The following is a 10,562-nucleotide window of genomic DNA, read 5'->3' on the forward strand; positions in this document are numbered from 1 at the left end:
ACGAGCTGCGAGCCGACAGACTGGCTTCTAAAAGCATAGCTGCGAAGTGGTAATGTGGGTAGAGGGAGCCTGAAACGTGAATCTTGCACAGATAGAGCTCCAGTATATTTTCAGTATTACCTCATAGAGGTATAACCACGGAGAGCTACGAGCTATGGACTGAATCACAAAATGGCTGCCAACACTTCCAAGTCTCAACAGGTTGCCAATGAACTGCAATCTCCTGCTCGTAACACCCCAACCAATCAGATGTCAGAATTCCCAAATATCAATATATGTACAATATGATATTTCTCAAAAAACTACCGAACGGATTTTACTTCATTTAACCAAAAGTGTGCTTTCTGGACCAAGATCTTTCTCTCCAAATGTGGCGTAATTCCGTCCAGCAGTTTAAACTCTAGCCTTGTCTAAAGTTTCCTATGGTAATTGCATGGAGAAAACATGTTCTGAGACCCCGTTTTTTTCTCAGCCCCCCCCAGACCAATCACCCCAAACTATCGAGATAGGAGCTCATCAAAAAAGAGAAAAGTTTTGGAAAATTTCGGACAGATTCGTCAAACGACGCCAAAGTTATAAGCACATGTAGGGCTCCAGGAGGTTTGTCGCGCAACCACCTTCACAACATGAGTGAAGACCCGAGGCTGTTAGTGCCCCAGCGGGCCCCCACAGCCCCAGCAAGCCCCGCCTATTACTTTTTTAAGAAATGCCCACGGAACCTTGCCCAACCAGGGGCCTCATTAAAATAGAACACGTGAACCTGTGACCCATCGCAAATTGCGCGAATTTCTCTTTTTTTTTTAAATGCTTTTTTTTGGCCTGGGGAACCTTCTTGGACCCCCTGATCAGGCCTAGAGGGTCAGGGTGTTTCCACCCTGCCCCCTTCTCTTGATTTATATCTTTGTTTCTCTGTGTTCTGGTAACTTGCTTCTACCGAGTCACAAGATGGCTACCAACACTTCCTGGTTTGGAGTGTTGGCAGCCAATCACAGTGAAGCTTGTGCTCTGAACGTAAGCTCCGCCCAGATATTGAAACTTTTATTTTTATAATTTTTCAGCAACTACTTAACGGATTTACACCATTTAAAAAAAGGTTGCTTTCTGATCCAAGCACTACTTTTTTGCCAAACTTGGGGTAATTCCATTCAGTAGTTTCGCTTTAGCCTTCGCCAAAGTTTCATGTCGGAAATTGATTTGTTTTACTCCTATTTTTTTTTTTGTTGTCAAATCTTTTTTATTTCACCCCCATAACAGGGAGTAGCAAAAGGGTGACTAATACACAGCGTTAAGCCTACAACCCAACAGGGACGGCCGCGTTATGGCAGATGAAAATGGAGGAACATTGACAATGCTCAATCTAAAGACTTGTGCACATCGTTTCACCTACAACCCATCGGGGCCGGTCGCGTCATACTCATTCAATTTATTTATTTTAAAACACTTGTAAAGCGCGAACGAAGGCCCGAGGGCATCTCGGCGCTAGAGAACTGTTGTATTTAACCCAAAAAAAGCAGGAAGTATGAGGTTAAAAAGGGATCAGAGGTTAAAAAGCCAAGTTTTAAGATTTTTTCGAAAGGACCAGAGGGAGGTACTAGTCTTAATTGAATATGGGAGTGTGTTCCACAGTTTCGGTGCAGCTACTAGGAACCGCCTGTCACCCCAATTAACAGTTTTGGTTCGGGGGACCGCCAGATCAAATGAATTGGAGGAGCGCAGTGTTCTAGAAGGGCAGTAGGGAGTTAAATTTTGAGTGAAGAACACTGGTCCGGCATTATGTAAGGCCTTGTATGTCAAGCACAATGCCTTAAACTTTATCCTCTTTTTCACTGGCAGCCAGTGAAGTCGCCTTAGAGTTGGTGAGACCGGTTGGTATTTAGCGATTCGCCCTAGGAGCCTTGCAGCGGCATTCTGGATAGCCTGCATTTTAGCTAACACTCTCTCCTGAGCACCTAGAAACAAGGCGTTACAATAATCTAGGGTGGAGAGAACCAGGGCGCTTACCAATGTACCAGTGTAACAGGCTCTGCGTACTCACCGCCTAAGATTACCCGGTCGCAAGAACATCCGGAACCATTAAACCCAAAGGGTTATAACTATACGACCAAGTGGGTCAAAACTTCAACAGAATGTCAGGAAAGAGGACAACAGAGCAGAGAGGACAGTAGGAGTAAGCAAAGAGAGAAGAAAAGGGGGCAGAGGGGGAGGCGAGAGAGCATCGCGTCGGCTATCTGATCATTCAGCCTCATCGGCAGTATTCAAAGCCTCACACACCAAAACCTCATGCCAGCAGTCTACCTGGGTCAGGGGGAGCCACGGCATCTTCCACTAATTGTAGTGCCCGGAGCTTAGGGGGCATGTGACGCGCGTGCTCTAATGCGCACATATACTTCACCAGGGGCTGCCACACCGCTTTGAAGCGCACATCTTGGGCCTGCAGCCGGGCAGTGAGAAGTTCCATTTGCATGACATGCCAGAGGCGCACAAACCACGCAGTAATGGACAGAGCTTCTGCCTTTTTCCAGTATAAAGCAATGAGCTGCCTAGCAGCTCCCAGCATCTGAAGCACCAGCGCCCAGTCGCTCCGGGTGAGGGCCCTTATTCCTGCACGCTTGATACCCAGTAATAGTGTGCAAGTGGCTTCAGGCAAGGGAAACCTCAGTACCCCCCTGATGTGACTCAAGACCTCCTTTCAGAAGAGGGTCAGCGAGGGACAAGTCCACCATATATGCAGGAAATGCCTAGTATCAGACCGGCACCTCCAACACTCAGGAGAAAAGGTCGGAAACATTCTATGTAACCGCTGCGGTGTGTAATACCACTGAGTCATCATTTTATATGCATTCTCCTGTTGCGATACACTACGGTAAATTCGGGGTATATCGCGCCATAGTCTGGACACTGTGCCGAAGAGATGGTTACTCCCAAGAGGGAGTGCCAGCGTTGCTGGTATGTTTGGGAAGGCGGAGTGTGCGGGTGCTGTAGAATCTGTTACATTTTGGAGATCAGTCCCTTCGTGTCCATAAAGGAGCGAGATAACCGTTCAAACGGAGTAAAGGCGCGCGTGGCCGCTTGATATGTGTCATCTGCCAGCACCCAGTGTCTCAGTTGAGCGTATTGCAGTCTAGCCTGAGGCGGTACTCGGAATTCCTCCCTGCAGTCCGCAAACGTTTTGAGGGAGCCTCCATCAAACAGATCCGTGAGCACCCTACAGTTACCCTGAGGCCACTTACGGAAAGCCCAAGTCCGATGTGCCGGGGGAAACTTGGATTCCCTTCGATGGGGGTGTGTGGCGGGAAGGTTGTAAGGCCCTTACGCACTGCTATTGTGTCTCATATTTCCAGCACAGTTTTCGTGGGCACCGCCAAGTATGTGCTCGGAGACCGCCCGCCCTAGGCTTCCACGCCAGATCCCAAATGGTGCATGGCCCTGTCCATGTGGAGCCACCCCTTCTCGCTCTCTGTTACACCCCACTCCACTATCTACCGAAGGTGTGCGGCCCAGTAATACTCCACCAGGTTGGGGCAGGCCAGCCCCGCCCCGATCCCGAGGCGCCATCAGGAGAGTTTGAGAGAAGCGAGGTCTCTTCCCCCCCAGATGAAGTTGGTTAGAACACGCTGAAGGCCTCTTATGCTATGCAGCGGGATAGGGGTGGGGAGACACTGAAATAAAAACAGAAGTTTGGGCAGGATGGACAGCTTGATGGCGTTGATTCTGCCCAGCCAGGACGGTACAAGCGGTTTCCACCGCCGCAAGTCCTCGAGGACCGATCGCCGATAGTCTCTCCAGTTGGCTTGCGTCTAGCTGTCCAGCGAGGGGGTCAATTGCAGGCCCAAGTACCGGATGTGCTTATTGAATTCTACGTCCAGGCTCAGAGGACGATACCTCATTGCACACCAACCAAACAGTGTACTTTCTCTATACAAAGAGTATTTGAACTTTGGATTACCAAATGGGTGCAGAACCCACCACTTTATTGATTTTTCAAGTATGGGCATCATGGTAGCTCTCCTGTATTTCTCACAAATGTGCATCACCATAGTAGCTCTCCTACATTTCTCAAGAATGGGCATCACCATTGCAGCTCTGCTGCATTTTCCAAGAATGGGCATCAACATGGCAGCTTTTTGTATTTCTCACAATTTGGCATCACCAGAGTAGCTCTGCTGCATTTCTAAATGATGGGCATCATCAAGGCAGCTGTGTTGTATTTCTCAAGAATGGGCATCACCATTGTTGCTCCTTGCATTTCTCCTTGCATTTCCTAAGTATGGGCATCACCATGATGGCTCTTTTGCATTCCTCAAGAATGGACATCAAAATTGTAGTTCTCCTGCATTTCTCAAGCATGGGCATCACCATGGTAGCTCTGCTGCATTTCTCAAGAATGAGCACCACCATATTTGCTCTTTGCATTTCTCAATAATGGGTATCACCACGGCAAAAGTGCTGCATTTCTTAGGGATGGGCATTGTCATGGTAGCTCTGCTAAATTTCTCATGCGAGGGCATCATCATGGTAGCGTTGCTGCATCTCTCAAGAATGGGCATCACCATAGTAGTCCTGCTGCATTACTCATGTATTTGTATCAGTGAGGTAGATCTGCTGCATTTTTCAAGAATGGGCATCACAATAGGAGCCCTGCTGCATTTTTTTTCAAGCATGGGCATCACCATGGTTGTTCTGCTACATTTCTTACGTATGGGCATCACCATGGTTGTTCTGCTACATTTCGTACGTATGGGCATCACCATGGTAGGTCTGCTGCATTTCTCAAGGATGGGCATCATCGAGGTAGCCCTGCTGTATTTCTCAAGCATGGGCATCACCATAGTAGCTGTGCTGCATTTTGCAAGAATATGCATTACTATTGTAGCTATGCTGCATTTCCCGTATATGGGCACTGTCAGTGCCTCATTTTTAGAAATGTATGTGTCAGGGCATGAGATATTCCTCTGAAGGACATTGTGGTTGGCACTGCACGCTGTCCCTGTCCACACAGTCACATACTGCGCATTACACAATACAAGCGTGGTGTTTTGGATTATTCCGGCTGAAAGCATGGCTTGGATCTACGTATTTTTTTTTATGACCCTTCAATACTTTAGTGGAGAACACTGCTACAACATTCAGTGCCACCATATGGTAGGGTGTCTTAAATAAGTGTTGGTGTTTAGCGATAAGTGCTAGTGCCAAGCACAAGCAAACACCAGCAGAACTTAACCACTGGGGATCATACTGTAGCTCTATTGTCAGTGATCTATTTTTAGCATGAAGAAACTTCCTCCAGGCAATGTAGTGGCATCAAGTAGATGTGCATCTTTCAACCTCTAATAAGGACAATGAACATGTGCACTAGGCGGAAAGAAAAAATGAACAGCCGGTCCCAATTGCTGGTATCCGTGGAAAATTAGCCTTTAACATACAAAATGGAATGGGACAAAAATACACTGTGTGAAATCAAACCACCCATGTCAATATTCAAGCAGTGATTTACTGAAAGATGTATGCAAATGTAACAAAGGACTCTATATAGAGAATAAACAAGCTTCAAGTAATAAGCAGAGTATCTTTGTGCTGCTGCCCTTAACCAAGTTGAATGTGAAGGGACTGCAGTGTATTAAGAAGTAAAATGTCGCCTTAGCAGTCACAGGTTTGCAAATGGGGAAGAGTCACCTACTAGCCAAATTAACTAAAGCATTTCAGCGGATGATTGGGGATCAAATCAGGAATGAAAACTAGGTTTTATAGGAACTGATTAAAAAAGACAAAATTAGTTAATCGTGTTGACGATTAGACTATTTGTTTTCAGTCCATCTAATTGTTTTCTCTTTCAAAAGAAAGTTGGATTTAATTCCTCTTGAAATCAATCTTCACAGGGCAAATCCATTCCATAGGAAGGCTAGCAGTGATTCCTTTCTTAGAAGTCACACATTATGCAAGTTATGCTTTTATTAGCTCACCCTTCGAGGTCGCTTTTCTTGAATTCTCTGTCCTGGTGGTTATTCTGTATCCTGCAAAACTTCTCAATTTAATGCTATTCATCCTATTTTGAAACTTACATTTTAGGCACAGGAATACACAACTTCAAAAACGTTACAAAAAAGTGTACACATCAGTGTGCAACATGTTGAAGCTATTAGGGCATCCCAGTGGCGTCACTAGGGTTGGTGTCACCCGGTGCAGGTAACTCATGGTGTCACCCCCTCACAACTTACCGGATGGGCCATCTCATCCTCTGCCTGCACCTTGTCCCCTCTGCCTGCACCATCTCTCCTCCGCCTGCACCATCTCACTTCCTGCCTGCACCGTATCTCCCTTAGCCTGCACCATCTCACCCTCTGCCTGGACCATCTCCCCTCTGCCTGCACCATCTCCCCTCTGCCTGCACCATCTCTCCCTCTGCCTGAACCATCTCCCCTCTACCTGCACCATCTCTCCCTCTGCCTGCACCATCTCTCCCTCTGCCTCCACCATCTCCCCCCTGCCTGCATCATCTCCCCTCTGCCTTCACCTTCTCCCTCTCTGCCTGCACCATCTCCCCCTCTGCCGTCACCATCTCCCCTCTGCCTGCACCATCTCACCCTCTCCTGCACCATCTCCCCACTGCCTGCACCATCTCCCCCTCTGCCTGCACCATCTCACCCTCTGCCTGCACCATCTCACCCTCTGCCTGCACCATCTCTCCCTCTGCCTGTACCATCTCACCCTCTGCCTGCACCATCTCACCCTCTGCCTGCACCATCTCCCCTCTGCCTGCACCATCTCCCCTATGCCTGCACCATCTCCCCTCCACCTGCGCCATCTCTCCCCTCTTCCTGCACCATCCCTCCCTCTGCCTGCACCATCCTTCCCTCTGCCTGCACCATCTCACCCTCTGCGTGCACCATCCCTCCCTCTGTCTGCACCGTCTCCCCTCTGCCTGCACCATCTCACCCTCTGCCTGTACCATCTCCCCTCTGCCTGCACCATCTCACCCTCTGCCTGCACCATCTCCCCTCTGCCTGCCCCATCTCACCCTCTGCCTGCACCATCACCCCTCCGCCTGCACATCGCATCCTCTGCCTGCACCATCTCCCCTCTGCCTGCACCATTTCACCCTCTGCCTGCACCATCTTCCTCTCTTCTTGCACCATCCCTCCCTCTGCCTGCATCATCTCACCCTCTACCTGCACCATCTCCCCTCTGCCTGCACCATTTCACCTTCACCCTCTACCTGCACCATCTCCCCTCTGCCTGCACCATCTCACCCTCTGACTGCACCATCTTCCCTCTGCCTGCACCAACTCACCCTCTGCCTGCACCATCTCGCAGCCAACATATGTGCAAATGTTTGCGCAGACGCACGTTGTTCGTGACACGCCCCAGGTGTCTGCTTAAACCTGTGGGTCCTGTGTCGCTTGGCTTGTATCAGGTCACGTGCTTGACTCTGTGTCCCTTATACAGAGAGTCAGAATAATTCAGAAATGTGCCCTATCTTCCCGGTGTCTCTTTCTATCTCTCCCGTACCAGGATCTTTTATACCAGTAATTTGATTTTGATTGTTTTTTTCCTTGGCCATCCAGGCCAGGAAATTACCCATTTTCTCACCCTCTTCATATACCTGGCAATTGCTGGCCCGACTATTAAGAATTTCCTTACCCTGAAAGAAATCTTTCAAAGTTTCTTTCTTTTCCTGCGATAAATGCAAAGAGCTAGAAGACTGCTTGGTCAAAGGTTTACACTATGCCTCGCCAGCCCCTCTTTGCTAACTATACTGCTGTTTGCTTTTGCTCTTTCGTACCCTGCAAAATTGGGCTCGGTTCACCCACTTGGCCTCCGTGTCCTAGGCTGGCATCTTTTGATTCACCCTTTCTCCCGCAGTGAATCCAAAAGTGACAGAAAATGTTCCTTTCCAGGTCTCAAATGATTGTTCACACCCGTCTCTTATTGTCTTTAGAAAAGCCATAAAGCAACTATTCCCTTACATTACTAAAACTCCTCCTGCATCCGACTGTTAAACCTCCTTCCTGTTCTAGTGCCTGGATGCGATATATTACTTTAGTGCTGCTATATAGATATAAAAATATAAATTGAAATGTAAGTGGAATTAAAATCAGTTTAGTTATAGCTGAGATTTCCACAGATGCTAAGAAGACCATAAGCCTCGGAGTTTCTGTAAAATCCCAAATGTTGGCATTATTTATTCATTCTTATGCACATACTGAATTAATGGATACAACTAATCTGTACCTGCGAGCAGAATCGGTAAAGTATTTATTTATTCAAAGGTGAATGCCTTTTGGAAAGGCTTTCGAAACTGAGCGCCTGCTTGGTTTATTTTGACATTTTAGGTCTCATAGCGGTCGCTTTTAGAAAGAACAAAACATTACTCATTGCTCATTACAGATGGTGTCACCCCCGTGTGAGGGTGTCACCCGGTGCGGTCCGCACCCCCCTAGTGACGCCACTACACACATCAGCACGTCTCATCCAGGGCCAGAAGAAGTATGATCACATCTACGACATCATGAAGGAACTTCCTTCGATACCCATGCCAGGCAACAATACCTTTAAAACCAAGAACTTCCTTTTGAGCCAGACGATCACGGAGAGACAGGTGCTCACCGTTAGACACACTTATAATTGAGCCTTTTCTAATCAGTACATATACTGTGTTTGGATACACGTATTTCCAAATCAATTGGTAAAACATATTGGCAACGGATATATGAAAACACACAAAGCTTACATTGTGAGCCCTGAATAAGTCCGATTGTGGACAAATCGCATTGGCGGTTGCAAAGAAATTTGTGAATAAAGGATGAATTGACATTGGCGGCTTAGTTGAAAACTGTGTCAAAAGGTATAATTGAATTCCACTTAATCAGACACGCTGATCTCAGCATGAGAGAAGCTAAAGACTTTCTCTTGGGGGTTTCTAAGTGTGTTATGGTAATTTCTATTCTTCTGGGGTGACTAGGCTATCTGTCTCTCTGTGTTACTAACTTTGTGATCTAGGTTCAGGTTCCCGCCAGGGGTTCTTTGCCATTTCTGCTTTCTGACCTCTGACTCTCCAATCGAGGGTCCTTTACCAACATTCTCTTAAGATCTAAGGTTCCAATTATGTGGCAAGATATTTGGCACTTATCAGTTACTGCATGATCTGATGGGACCTTCTTATCCTGAGTACTCCCATTGGTTAAATGGATTTGGAGATTTTGTCTATCTGCTGTCACCGTGTCCACCAAGGCAAACATCTCCCAACTGAGCAGAAGACATTTGATTTATCAAAATGTTCCAAAGGAATCCAGTGTGCATTAAAAGCCTATAGCTGGCATGGGTCTTTTTCTGGCAGCTGAGGTAAGTAAACAAGCATTTGCAATGCAATAGGTCTCGCATTATTTAAGTTTGAGCTATTTTTATTGTAAATGGCAATGTTTTTTGCTTTATGCTATAGTTTTCTTATGTACATAAAAAGCTACATATAAAGTATTTGTTGTTAAAATTATTTATGCAGTATTTAAATTTGTTTGCATAAAAGATTACAAGAATATCTTAGCAAAAAAGTTAAACTTTTTAATGGTAATTGACTAAATGTCCATTTGTACATTTTAATTTCAAATAGGTAAGTGTAAACATCACAAATATATTGTGCAAACAGTGCAAAATATTTTAGCCATAAATATTTTTGTTTTACGAGGTAGTTTGTAAGAAAATGATTGTAAAAGGCAAACACTGTAATTAAAATGTAACATATAACAGTACAGTTATGGCTAGTAAACATACATTAGTAGTATAGTATAATTGTAAACAAGATGTAAATAAGACTACAGAAATTAGCATGAATTATCACTTTAATATCAACTTTACAAACATTTTGAAAACACGATCACAGCTGGTAATCATGCATTGGCTTGTTATTACAAGCATTTCATTTTAATAAATATTTCTGATTCCCAAAAACAAATATGACAGTCTCTCAAAATAATGGCTTTTCAGTTTTAGTTGTATCTTTGATCTCCATGTCATCAAGTACTCATGAATATTACTGCCCCATGGACAGAGTCTGGCTTTACATGTCTACATATCAACATCCAATTCCATGAACACCCATCGCATGCCAGGGATGACCATCACCGCTGGTGAAGAGAAGCACAATTGGGTCAAGAATGCCCACAATACGTTGTGGTCCCATTATACCAGGGATGGGCTCAATAATGCCAAAGATGCCAACATCATGCCAAGCATTGCTAGACTAAAAGTGGGAATAATTCTAACAGGGACACCACCAATAAATTAAGAAGGAACACCATTACGCTAAGGCAAGCATTACCGCCTTCGGGTAAAGTCCGCGCTATATAAAAATGCATAAATACATGAATAAAGAAATACCGCCTTCGGGTAAAGTCCGCGCTATATAAAAATGCATAAATACATAAATAAATAAATACCGCCTTCGGGTAAAGTCTGCGCTATATAAAAATGCATAATTAAATAAATAAATACATACCGCAAAACATCCTCGTTACTCTGCCGGCCTGCGACCAGGAAGTCAGGCAGGCCGGCGCGACACCCGGAAACAG

The sequence above is a fragment of the Lissotriton helveticus genome, chromosome 4_1 (assembly GCF_964261635.1).
Source record: "Lissotriton helveticus chromosome 4_1, aLisHel1.1, whole genome shotgun sequence".
Classification (NCBI taxonomy): Eukaryota; Metazoa; Chordata; class Amphibia; order Caudata; family Salamandridae; genus Lissotriton; species Lissotriton helveticus.